The sequence below is a fragment of the Girardinichthys multiradiatus genome, chromosome 20, assembly GCF_021462225.1.
Source record: "Girardinichthys multiradiatus isolate DD_20200921_A chromosome 20, DD_fGirMul_XY1, whole genome shotgun sequence".
In the NCBI taxonomy this organism is placed as follows: Eukaryota; Metazoa; Chordata; class Actinopteri; order Cyprinodontiformes; family Goodeidae; genus Girardinichthys; species Girardinichthys multiradiatus.
Window position 1 is genome coordinate 52525077 of NC_061812.1, and position 13946 is coordinate 52539022.

Sequence of the window (13946 nt, forward strand, 5' to 3'; positions counted from 1 at the left end):
TTACGTCATCCAAGTTTTTATATCTTCAAAACATGCTTGTAGTCTATCTAACTGGTTGGGCTCATCAGGATTTATGGATAAGTAAAGCTGAGTATCATCAGCGTAACATCCAGCACCCCCGACAGGGACGCCAAGAAGGCCGGGTACTCCGCACTACCACTCGGCCCATAGGCCGAAATGATAGCCAGAGACCTATCCCCAACCCAAAGGCGCAGGGATGCGACCCTCTCATCCACTGGGGTGAACCCCAACACGAGACGGCTGAGCTGGGGGGCGACAACCCTAACCCTCCAGAGTAGAAGAGAGTCCAGCCCCTCTCGAGGAGATGGGTTCCAAAGCCCACGCTGAGCGTGGAGGCGAGCCCGACTATTTCTAGTCGATATCTCTCGACCTCCCGCAGAAGCTCAGGCTCCTTCCCCCCCATCGAGGTGACATTCCACGTCCCTAGAGCCAGCCTAAGCACCCGGGGATCAGGCCGCTGAGGTCTCCACCTTTGTCCGCCGCCCAATCCTCTTTGCACCGGTCCCTCACGGTTCCCCCTGCAGGTGGTGGGCCCACTGGGGGATGGTCTTGCGTCTCTCGTTCGGGCTTGGCCTGGCCGGGTCTCGCGAGGAGCAACCCAGCCACCAGGTGATCTCCGACGAGTCCCGACCCCAGGCCTGGCTCCAGGGTGGGACCCCGGCTCCGCCGTACTGGGCGCCTCGATTTTGTAGTCGTCATGAGGGGTTCTTGAACCGCTCTTTGTCTGACCCGTCACCTAGAGCCTGTTTGCCATGGGAGACCCCACCAGGGGCATTTAAGCCCCAGACAACATAGCCTCTAGGATCATTCAAGCACTCAAAACCCTCCACCACGTTAAGGTGGTGGTTCAAGGAGGAGGTGCTGGAAGTCAGTTAAATACAATTTATTTTGAAAGTTCCATAAAAGTTTGTACCGGAGTTTTAATGTTGAAATCCATGGCTGCAGATCCCAACAAATTAAAGTCCTTTACACACACCAGCTTAAAATATTGTCACATTGGATTGGTATTACAGGCATTAGCATTGTAACACTGACCTGTAAGACTAATTTTCTAATGTCAGTTTTTGTCTGATAACGTCTGGAGGAGAGCCTCCTCTTGCTGCTGCAGCACATGTTGGGTGGGTTTTATGTGACAGACCAACACAAAATGGTGGATAGTCGTAAACTGATAGAAAAACAATTGATTGTTTCCAACATTTTTCCCCAGAAATCTGAAAAGTGTGGCATGCAACATAGTCCACATATGTGTAGTTCATCAATGAATGAATGCAGGTGTCTGTGAAGTCCTCAGAAGTTTACTAATGTTTTCAAAACACAACATTAGTGAAATGGCAAAAGAAAAACTAATGACTAGAATTCCTGTTTGCAAGCCATGTAGGGGAAACGGCAAGCGTGTGGAAAAAGGTTTGTAACATTTTGCCCTACATGTGAAATGCTGTTTGTAGTAAAACATACACTGCACATCACCTTAAACACACCATCCCTACTGTGAAACATAGTACTGGAAGCATCATGATGTGTCGAGGCTTATCTTCAACAGAGACAGGGAAGCTGGTCAGAGCAGATATGAAAATGGATGGTGCTAAATTTAGGTTGCTCCTAGAACATAAATTTGGGACTGAGCCAGAAGTTCCTCTCCCAGCAGGATGGCTTTGAGCAAACAGCCAAGGGGTATAATAGAAGGGTTCAGGTCAAAGCATAATCATAGGTTAGAAGGGCCTAGTCAAGCCTAGAACTAAATTCAATAAAGATCTTGTGGATGTAAGCTAATTTGCAAAGAAGAATGTTTTGCAAGAACCTTTTTTTTTATTTGTCTTTGCATGTGCAAAGCTGGTAGAAACATTGCCCAATAGAGTTGAAGCCATAATTACAGCACACATTTTACATTTCAATTTTTTTTAAAGTGAAAACCATATATGATTTTCCTTTCTCTTTAGAATATGGCACGACTTAATCCCATAAAACACATTAAAGTGGGTGGTTGTAGCATGATAAAATGCGACTTCTTTTAGTATTTCAGTTCCTTTCAAAAGTATTCATACTTTGTACACTAAATACACACACATACCCTCACAAAAATAATACGTCTGCCTTTAAACCACTTGCTTCTTCATAACTCCCTTTGACTCACCTCCTCATTATGATTAAGAAACAATAATCACAAATAAAGATAATAACCTTTCAGGGACATCCTAACATAAGTTTGCACAAAGCGTATACACACACACATGCACACATACTCACATTCAGCCATAAACCTCTAGGCTCCAGAGACAAAGGCTTGTCATGCTTTGGCGGAGTCCTGTCACTAATCCACACAGCTTTTGGGCCTGTAGACAGCAGACACACACATACACACAGACCATATTGATTTATGTGGAGGAGGCACACATGACATGCCTGGATTTGTGGAAACATACTAACACACCCCCTGCCCCATGCATGGACATAGACAGTGGTGTTGTATAGCGCGGCCGGCAGGGTGTGAAAACCACACAGAGCTACTGGCGACAAGTTGGACAGAGGAGATGACTCACTAAGCCTAATCACACGAGGGAATACTGTCTGGGTCACCTGACCATCGGACCTCTCGTTGCTTGTGTTTGTGCATATGCTTACTTATCGACATATAGGTCAGCATGTGTGTGTGTTGTGTGTGCGAACTCTGGATGAGGGCACTCATAATTGGGGCTTATCACCCTGAACGGGCAGAAGAAGAGGTGCCAGAGCAGGATTGAGGGTGTCTAACCGGAGCAGGAGTTGAATGGGTAGTGAGGAGGGGACGCTGTGATGAGTCATCCACATTCTTACTGGCAAAGCCTTACACATATTCCATACACTGAATACAGTCCATCCTATAAAACTCAGCATCCATTACTTTAATCTAGAGATCAAAGATAGGAGAGAAGGTTTACATTTGATGTGTTCTGCTCATCTGTTCAGATTTTCTGGAATCTGCTTCCACTGAAGGATCCCATTTATGCCTTCTATATCAAACAGCTAGCCAGTTGGAATGATAGTAGGTTTTATTAGCCTATAAAATTTGGCCAACCTGATCACTGCACATCCAAGTCAATACAAGTGAGAAAAGTTTAAAGGATTTCCCTTGACTCAAGCTGAGTTTCCACAGAACTCTCAAGAGAATTTTAAGGAAACCTTTGAAATTTATGGAGGAAAATGAAAAATCACATTTTTCATTAGCCAGGCCACATTTTACAACTTAAATGGAAATAAAGTTCCAGTAGAAATTGGAGGATAAGTTGTCTTAATTTTATTAGAGGACACAAAAGACGTCATTCGGCTCACCGTTTCTGTGCCAATAAAATTAAAGGCGTCTACAAGTTGGGTTAGACTGAATTTAAATGAGTTCTGCTAAGTTGTGGCAACTACGTCCCTGAAAGCAGGTTGGTAAGGTTGTTTTAGTCAATCCAACATGAACCAATTCTTTCACCCTTCTAATTATCTGGATAAGAGATTATGTAAAAGTGGGGTTTGGAGAAAGAGTTCGTCAGCATTCCCAACTTTCGGCCAAGCAAGGCAGTCATGGTAAAACAATCACCCTGTGATACAGTTTTCTTAAAAATTGCCTTTTGAAGCAATAACTTTGTTGTTTTGTTTGTCAGAGAACATTAATGAATAAAAATAATTATGAAGACCAAGGAACACAGGAGACAGGTCATGGAGAAAGTTCTGGATAAGTTTTAGACAGGGTTAGGGTATAAAACAATGCCTACAGCTTTGGTTGTCTACCTAAACTGACAGGCCAGGTAAAGCGAGGATTAATCAAAGAAGCATCCCACGGGTCCACGGTAACTCTGGGGGTGCTGCAGAGATCCAGAACTCTGATGGGGCAATCCATTTACAGAAAAACTGTAATTTGCAAATCTGTCCTTCTATCCTTCACGTGAGAGTTGCAAGATAAAGGCCATTGCTCAAAGAAATCTAAAATACGTCCTGCTGGATTAGTGGATTTGTCAGGGTCTTGTTCAGATGACACTCTGGCTTTATTAAAACTCTCACATAGTTTGAAAGTCCATTTTTAAGTCTGAAGCTCTGTCCTCAATTTTGTCATATTCTTCTATTTCATCTGGAGTAATGTGCCATGATGATTCTTGATAATTCATGATCATAAGCACCTTCTCCTGCTCCACTCCTGCTCCCTTGTGCAAATGTATATTTTTCCTCCCCCATCATTTCACCAAAGAAAATTTAAGGAAATATTATCTTGAATAAGAACCAAACCTTTTGGATAAATGGGTCTTAATGGTGTTTAATTAGTTATCACGTTTAGTAAAATAATATTTAAGGAAATGTAATTTCATTTAGATTGGAAACTAACAACCTTTCTGGGTAAATGATCTTCAGCTGACTCATAGAAGAAGGAGCACGTGTACTTATCCGTTAGCGGTTGGAGCTAACAAAATAAACTTATAGCTGGTGACCAGAATCAAACACATACCTTTAAAATAGCAAAAACCACCCTTTAAATAAAGTTTGTCTTAACTTTAAAAACACAAAACAGAACACATCCTTAGCTGAGTGTTAGTCTGCTGGCACTTACTGTAGCTGAGTTTCTCAACACAAAAAAAACTCTTATGTGAACCGTGCTGAAGAGAAGTTGTCCTGGGTGTTGAGGAAACATCCACATGTGGGTAAACAAAGGGTTCACTTGCTGCTAACCTCCGTAGATGTGGGACGGGGCCAGACCGAACCGTAGGATAAAGGCACGTTCGGCTCCTTGAGTGGCCGCGATGCGGCGGGGTAGCTCTCGCTACCTGGACATACAGGTCCTTCTCAAAATATTAGCATATTGTGATAAAGTTCATTATTTTCCATAATGTAATGATGAAAATTTAACATTCATATATTTTAGATTCATTGCACACTAACTGAAATATTTCAGGTCTTTTATTGTCTTAATACGGATGATTGTGGCATACAGCTCATGAAAACCCAAAATTCCTATCTCACAAAATTAGCCTATTTCATCCGACCAATAAAAGAAAAGTGTTTTTAATACAAAAAACGTCAACCTTCAAATAATCATGTACAGTTATGCACTCAATACTTGGTCGGGAATCCTTTTGCAGAAATGACTGCTTCAATGCGGCGTGGCATGGAGGCAATCAGCCTGTGGCACTGCTGAGGTCTTATGGAGGCCCAGGATGCTTCGATAGCGGCCTTTAGCTCATCCAGAGTGTTGGGTCTTGAGTCTCTCAACGTTCTCTTCACAATATCCCACAGATTCTCTATGGGGTTCAAGTCAGGAGAGTTGGCAGGCCAATTGAGCACAGTGATACCATGGTCAGTAAACCATTTACCAGTGGTTTTGGCACTGTGAGCAGGTGCCAGGTCGTGCTGAAAAATGAAATCTTCATCTCCATAAAGCTTTTCAGCAGATGGAAGCATGAAGTGCTCCAAAATCTCCTGATAGCTAGCTGCATTGACCCTGCCCTTGATAAAACACAGTGGACCAACACCAGCAGCTGACACGGCACCCCAGACCATCACTGACTGTGGGTACTTGACACTGGACTTCTGGCATTTTGGCATTTCCGTCTCCCCAGTCTTCCTCCAGACTCTGGCACCTTGATTTCCAAAGGACATGCAGAATTTGCTTTCATCCGAAAAAAGTACTTTGGACCACTGAGCAACAGTCCAGTGCTGCTTCTCTGTAGCCCAGGTCAGGCGCTTCTGCCGCTGTTTCTGGTTCAAAAGTGGCTTGACCTGGGGAATGCGGCACCTGTAGCCCATTTCCTGCACACGCCTGTGCACGGTGGCTCTGGATGTTTCTACTCCAGACTCAGTCCACTGCTTCCGCAGGTCCCCCAAGGTCTGGAATCGGCCCTTCTCCACAATCTTCCTCAGGGTCCGGTCACCTCTTCTCGTTGTGCAGCGTTTTCTGCCACACTTTTTCCTTCCCACAGACTTCCCACTGAGGTGCCTTGATACAGCACTCTGGGAACAGCCTATTTGTTCAGAAATGTCTTTCTGTGTCTTACCCTCTTGCTTGAGGGTGTCAATAGTGGCCTTCTGGACAGCAGTCAGGTCGGCAGTCTTACCCATGATTGGGGTTTTGAGTGATGAACCAGGCTGGGAGTTTTAAAGGCCTCAGGAATCTTTTGCAGGTGTTTAGAGTTAACTCGTTGATTCAGATGATTAGGTTCATAGCTCGTTTAGAGACCCTTTTAATGATATGCTAATTTTGTGAGATAGGAATTTTGGGTTTTCATGAGCTGTATGCCAAAATCATCCGTATTAAGACAATAAAAGACCTGAAATATTTCAGTTAGTGTGCAATGAATCTAAAATATATGAATGTTAAATTTTCATCATGACATTATGGAAAATAATGAACTTTATCACAATATGCTAATATTTTGAGAAGGACCTGTACACACAGCAAGGCGTGCGATGCCGTCCCGGCCTCCTTTTCCAGGCCGTGGGGAAATCCACTTCGATTAGGGCTGCTTCTGGAGGCCTCAGAAGAAAATTCAAGTCAAGCTTGTCTCTTTACACCATTTATATGAATTAATGCCGGATACTCGAACAGAATATGATTACTTAACTGTGTTGCATATGATCATAGTCACTCTGGATCCAAGTTGAAGAGTTATGTCTGCTTGCCAGCAAGAGACATACTTCTTTGTCTCTCCTTACAGGTTTGCTGGGGACCTGCGTGGAAGAGGTCTGTTTGTTGGAATGCTGAGTTTTTATTCAAGCAGTGACGTCACAGGAAGTCTGCTGTTACCCTGCTTGTTGCTGTTACTGGCTGTGCTGGAAGTAGGTTATTGTGATTTATTTTGAAAATTCCAGAAAAGATCAAACTGGCCTTTAAATGTTGAAATCCATGGCTGGGCTCCCAACATCTGTAACCATAATCTAGTAACAGAGATAAAAAAAAACAACAACACAATACTACATGAAAACACCTACACCTAAAAATCTCAAGAAAAAAATAAGATTAAGTAATATTATTCTTCATGGTTCATTGTGAAAACTACGTAATAGTTGATTTTTATATGCTTTGGTGTGCATTAACTTATTTGTCTTCAACCTAAACTCTGACCCTGAAATAAATTTTCAGTGGTGATTGTTATCTTGGAATTTCCTGATAAAGAGAGTGAAACATTTGGAAAGTCAGGTAAAACTCACAGTCCATCTGTCAACAGAAATTCTTTGAACTTGTTCTCATGTGGATGTGGGGCACATGGACAAACGAGAAATGGATAGAGTTTTTGTCTTGAGTCCAGCATCAGAAAAGCCTCAGGCAAATCACATCACACTTTTAAAGAAATGTTTCTTTTTTTTATAAGTTCTAACTGTCAGCGGCTCTCCTCGTTCCTTGCCACGCTACAGGACTGTCATGGAGGGAATCTGGGAGGAATTTGGCACAGAGGCCCAGAAGGAGTTTTTCCATGATAAATTGCTTGCTTGCAGTTTTCTCTAAAAGGAGGCAACAAGACAATTCATGTAGATTAACCTTTAGAATGAAATATTATAAAGGACAGAGAATACAGTTGGAAACACAGAGAATGTGTTTCATGGTGCAGTGACATATGGCGTTGAAAAACAATGTTAATGGTTGGACTAACTTAAAAAAGAACAGCAACTTGGTTTTCCTAAACATTTTTTAGCATTTCAAACACTTGTTCTGGGCAGATTAGTAGTCCACATTAACTCTTTAGTTTCGTTGAGCTGTCTGTTTCGACTGCGGTGTCAAGAACCATCTTCTGTTCTGTAATATGTTGGAGCAGCAACTTATCTACAGCTGAGAGGTAGCTGTTAGATAAGCTCATCAGGAAGGCCAGCTCTGTCCTAGGATGCCCCCTCGACCCACTGTATAGGGGACAGCTATTTAAGACTTGTGTAATTGAGGGAATTTTGATGTGAGCTTTTTGAAAAAGATGAGATCACTCCAAAGACAGAAATAGGTATGCAGCTGGAGGCCACAGACATTTCTCCCTCCTCATTTTTGGACTGCTTTTCAGTAGTTTTCCATTTGACCTGAGTCAGTGGCACTACTGGTAGCATTAGGCGATGCCTGAACAATACAAAGGTTGCACAGGGACTGCTCCAGGATGGCACATCAATATGTGTCTTTGTCCGAAGGTTTAATGTGTCTCCCAGTGCAGTCTCAAGAGCATGGAGGAGACTCCAGGAGACAGGCAGTTACTCTAGGAGAGCTTCACAGGAGGTCCTTAACCCATTAGCAGGACCGTTATCTTCTCCTTTGTGCAAGAGGGACAGGATAAGTACTGTCAGAGCCCTACAAAGTGACCTCCAGTGTGCAACTGGTGTGGATGTCTCTGACCAAACCATTAGAAAGAGACTTCATGAAGGTGGCCTTAGTGCCCGACATCTTCCAGTAGGTCCTTTGCCCACTGCTTCAAACTATAGCGCTCGACTAGACACATACACAGACAAAACCGGAATTAGCAGGTTCAGTACTGGCACCCTGTTCTTTTCACAAATTAGAGCAGGTTCACTCTGAGCTCATGTGACAGACATGAAAGGGACTGGAGAAGCTGTGGTGAACGTTATGCTGCCTGCAACATTGTTCAACATGTTCGGTTTGATGGTGGGTCAGTGTTGGTCTTTGGAGTCATACCTATGGATTGACACACAGACCTGTTCAGGATAAAGGATGGCACCCTGACTGCCATAAGGAATCAGGATGAAATCCTTAGATCCATTGTTAGACCCTTCACTGGTGCAGCGGGTCCTAGGTTCCTCCTGCTGCATGATAATGTCTGGCCTTATGTAGCAAGAGTATGCAGGCAGTTCTTGGGGGATGAAGGAATTTATTACATTGACCTCCAGGCTCCCCTGACCTGAATCCAGTTGAACATCTCTGGGACATAATGTTTAGGTCTATCAGACTCGACCAGGCTACACCTCAGACTGTCCAGGTGCTCAGCAGAGCCCTTGTCTGGATCTGGGAGGAGATATCCTAGGACACCATCATCTCATAAGGAGCATCCCCGACTATGTCAGGCATGCATACAAGCGCGAGGAGGCCATACAGACTACTGAGGACCATTTTGAGTTTCTGGAGTGACATTTCTGCAAATTGGACTAGTGGATTAAGTCCATTGTGGGTTGAAAATTTTCATTTACATCAAATGATGTGGCATCCCTTTGTTCCCAACACATTACCCATTTCATATCAGTATAGATAAGCAGCATGATTTTTTTTGTTTTCAAAGTGTGCCTTTATTTTGTTTAACGGTGTATATAGTGAGGTTCCGGTGCCTGACTATTCACAACTTCTTTATTTCCTCTTCAGCCTCTAACAATTTGTTGTTGCTTAATGGCAGCAGTTTCATTTGAACAGGTTACAATTATTTAATTAGCAACTAAATTGCATTAAACTTTCAGAAATTAAGGTTTACTCACCTTTTAGTGTGAATATATTTTTCTCCAGATGGACAAGGGTTAAAAACATGTTTACGTTCTCTTTTTGTGGAGCAAAATGGCAAAGCTGTTTCCTTTAAAAATGTTTCCAAAAAGGGTTTGAATATGGTTTCCTGAAAGTCATGTGACAAACTAAAACACTGTTATTGTTTCCTTATGGATTTCCCTCTGTAAAGAATTAGATGATTCAAAGGGATGCGTCGTGGAGATACAGCAGGCCACATTAAGAGTGTTCCCTGAGGGCATCATGGTACCATAGAGGACTGTTTACTGTATAACAATTTCTGTCCAGAGGTACAACTATTCATGGAATTATTTCTGAAGGCATCTTTGCATAGTGCTGCTGTTGACCTTGTAGTCCATCTGGTGACGGATAAAACAACTGCACCAACTGAAGCTGTATCGTGAAATCTTGTGTTACAGATCAAGTTTAGCTGTCTGACAAACGTTTAACACCAAAAAAACATCCAAAAGCATTTCCTTATCCTTCCTTCATTTTTGTAATGAAGAACGAGCCGTTGTGTGCAGAGAAAGCTATCAAAAAGCATCAGCATCAAAGTGTACCTGCATAAACCTAAATTAACTCTGTGATTGCCAATGGAAAGCATGAATTGGTTCTCCACATTGACCCAGCTCTCATTTTCACCCTTTGGCCTCAGCAGAGTTAGAGTGATATTGACACCTCAAAACCGAAGGAGGTAGCATTATCATTCTGCCCTGTGGTCCAGCTCTGTCATTGCCTCATCCAGTTACCAATGTGTTTATGATTAATCACTCTACCAGTAATCGGAGTGCCCTTATTTTTTTTCTTTTCTTCCATGGGCTCCAGATGACTTTCTGATGTCAGGGCATGACACAATGGGATCCAGATGCGTGATCGATGGAGGACGGGCAATCTTCATGAGGAGCAAGGCATTGTGGTTTAGAATTACAAGCGTACAGTCCCATCAAACCAGCCTGGTGTGCTTTGTGGCTTCACGGGTGATTAATGGAACCTTACTGGCAGGAGGGGGACCTGTTTCCGGTCTGACAGATACAGAACAATATGTTGTGTACAGCAAATGTGCACTCTGATTTGCTAATACGTGGATTCATTTATGCACATGTGTGTGCACAGACCATGGCCGGGTAAACCCCCTGGGTGCTCCTCTGTCAAAATGATGGCTTCCAGTCGGTCACTGTGTTGGCAGTTAGTACGAGGAGGGAAGATTAAAAGGTTATTTGATGAGGCCCGTACAGAAGAATGATGGCATGGAGGATGCAACGTGGGTATATAAGTGTAGGTTAGAGAAGTACAAATCATCTTAGAGGTCACATTATGAGCAGGCAGTGTGATATCATCATCTGGAAAGAATAACTGAAGCCCACATTCATGCTTTAACAATGCATCCACAAGACAAATTCATCACACATCTATAAGTGATATTAACCTGTGTGCTGTCATTTCAACTTTTCTTTTCCATTTACCACTGCTACAGCCACATCCCTCATGTTTTGTTGTCTCCCTCATGCTGATGCTCTTTGTAAAAGCATATCAAAGCGCGGCTGTCTCTGGCGGCTCTACAGGACTGTATGGCATGGTTGCAGGTCATATGCTGCGCAGATGTGGTCTGTGCGGAATTTGTATGTCGTTCTGCATGCCATCTGATGATAAGCAGAAGATGGGATCTGATCATAGCTGAATATGGACCTTTGTTTCCATATTAACCATATCTGTCTTATTTGTTTATAAACTGTTGTCTTTCATGGAAAGTACACACAAATGCAGCCTTTATGAAAAACATTACCTGTAGTCAGAGACACATGAAAAAACATGGTCTAATTAGCAGTTGATGTACAGTAAATCTGGCCTAAAAACAGAGCCTGAGTTCTGCAGCACTTTCTATTCAAGCTGTACGTTGCAAAGTAAGGCTTAAACTGAACATTTTTATCTCCACATACCAGGTAATCCCTTTCTAAGAATAAAAAAGGAGCAACCACATGGTTCCGACGCAGTCTAGGAAAGACTTAATTTGCCAATCTGGAACATTTAAAATAAAAAATTATAACGATTGAGCTTCAGACTTTATTGCTTCTTCCATTATCCAACAGATAAAAACCTGAATTTCAAAAAATAAAAACAGGGCTTTTTACATACATTGATATATCCTGATGTTACTTGTTCATCCAGGAATGTGAGAGTGCTGCAAGACATGTCACTCTATAAAATCTGCTGGGTTTCCTTAGATATAAAACTTTTAACCAATTTGAATAATAAACTAAACTTGATTACCTTGTTTAAAAACTAGGATCAAATAGGATTGTGTGTAATTGACTTTGAATCTGTTTGTATGATTGGATTAAACTATGTATTTCTGTATATAAATTAGATGGGGTGTTTTTGTAAATTGTCCTGATATGACTGTTGTCGCAAATTGACACTATAGAAATAAACCAAATTGAATGAATGGATTTTTAGATGACCTGATCATAACTTTCATGGACAGGATTTCTAGGCGCAACCAATCGCCGGAGAGGGTCTTTGTAAAAGCGTATCAAAGACCCTCTCTGGCCGTTGGTTTCTAGGCACAACCACGGTCGGAGAGGGTCCGGTTTGGGTACCAGTGGATCTCGTCTTTTTGTAGATGACGTGGTTCTGCTGGCCCCCTCTAGCCAAGACCTGCAGCATGCACTGGGGCAGTTCACAGCAGAGTGTGAAGTGGCGGATCAACAGACGGATGCAGTAATGAGGATGCTGTGCCAGTCCATTGTGGTGAAGAGACAGCTGAGCCGGAAAGCGAAGCTCACGATTTACCTCTCAGTCTACATTCCTGCCCTCATATATGGGCATGAACTTAGAAGCTCGGGCATCCTTGAGAAGTTTAGAGTAGAACTGCTGCTCCTCCACATCGAGAGAGGTCAGTTGAAGTGGGTCAGGCATCTGTATCAGATGCTTACGGGACACCTCTCTTGGGAGATGTTCTGGGCACGTCCCAGCAGGAGGAGGCCCAGGGGATGGCCCAGGACACGTTGAAGGGACTATGTCTCTTGACTGGCCTCGGAACACCTTGGGCTCCCCCAGAGGAGCTGCAGGAGGTGTCTGGAGAGAGGAAAGTCTGGGCGTCTTTCCTATGTTTGCTGCCCCCACAACCTGGTCCCAGATAAAGTGGGAGACGACGAGTACGAGTTTGCATATCAAACGTTTTTGTCCAACTCATGAATCGTTTGAGTTTTCAAGTTACTAACACATAAACAACTTTTAATAACTTAAGAATCTTTACTGTCTGAGTTTTAACCCATCTGGGAAAATTTCAGAAGCACTTAGCAAACATATTGTGAAAATAACATATTAATCACCAAACAATATAGTGGTGATGCACATCAAGTTGAACAAGAGAACCTGAGCTATAAGAACATTTAATACATTTTTACATGGTTCTAATACCCAAATGAATAATTACATATCAAACATCATAAATCGCATCAGTGTCAACCAACTCACCACATTTGGGCTCTTCTGCTATGAAATGTTCTGTTGAACGGGCAAAATTTACATCAAACAAAAGCTGAGACTGCACAGATTCCAACAATATGTGTCATAATGCTATATACTTGTCAGGATCTGTGCTTTGTCTGTTTGTTTGGTGCTTTTACTGTGCTTAGCCCCTAGATGGCGGTGAACCTGGAGGAAAGGTGACAAGTGTTCATCATTCCCTTGATTATCTGCTGAGGAGTATATTAGGTGGAGGCTGCCAGCTACTCACTGCCAGAGTGTTGTCCCTTAGTGGTACAGCTCAAGCCACATTACCTTGTCTTGTTCCTTGCCTTGAGTCTTAGTAATTTGTATTTGTTACCTTGCAGGATTACCAGAACCTAACCTTGTCTTTTTGTATGGAACTCGGCCTGGATCTACCACTTCTGGAAAGAAGCTATCTAGCTCCATGAACAAAGACTCAAACCTCTTGGACCTCACTGGTTGGCAGCCTCCTGAATTCTTCGCTCCTTGGATACTATTCAAGAACCCTGTCCACCCTCCTCCTTCCACTGCACCAACTTCTGAAAAACCCTGGACCATCTTATCACCCTGGTACTCCATTATCCACCTTCATCTGTCTCACGGGTAAGCAACTATTTGGTCTCTCCGCTCCTCACCCTCTGGCGGATCATTCCTTCAACACCCTGAGTATTCCCTGCTTACCAGCCTGTTTATTTTTACAGTTGGTTTCAGTTTCCCTGCCCACGTCACTGCACTGTAAATAAACACTTTACCGTAAAACTGTCTCCTGAATTGCTTTCTGCATGTGGGCCAAATCCGTTAAAGCAATATGACAATACCAAAGTATTAGGGAGATAGAAAACAACAAATATCAGTTGTAAATGTCTTGCCTTTGCTATTTTTAACAGAAAAAATTACTTTTGGTAAACAACAAATTTTTTTGTCTTTGTGTTACACTGAAATAATTTAGGGCATATCCAACAGGAATTAGGACCAGGAAATAAGGATTTGAATTTTAATTGACTGTGTTCAC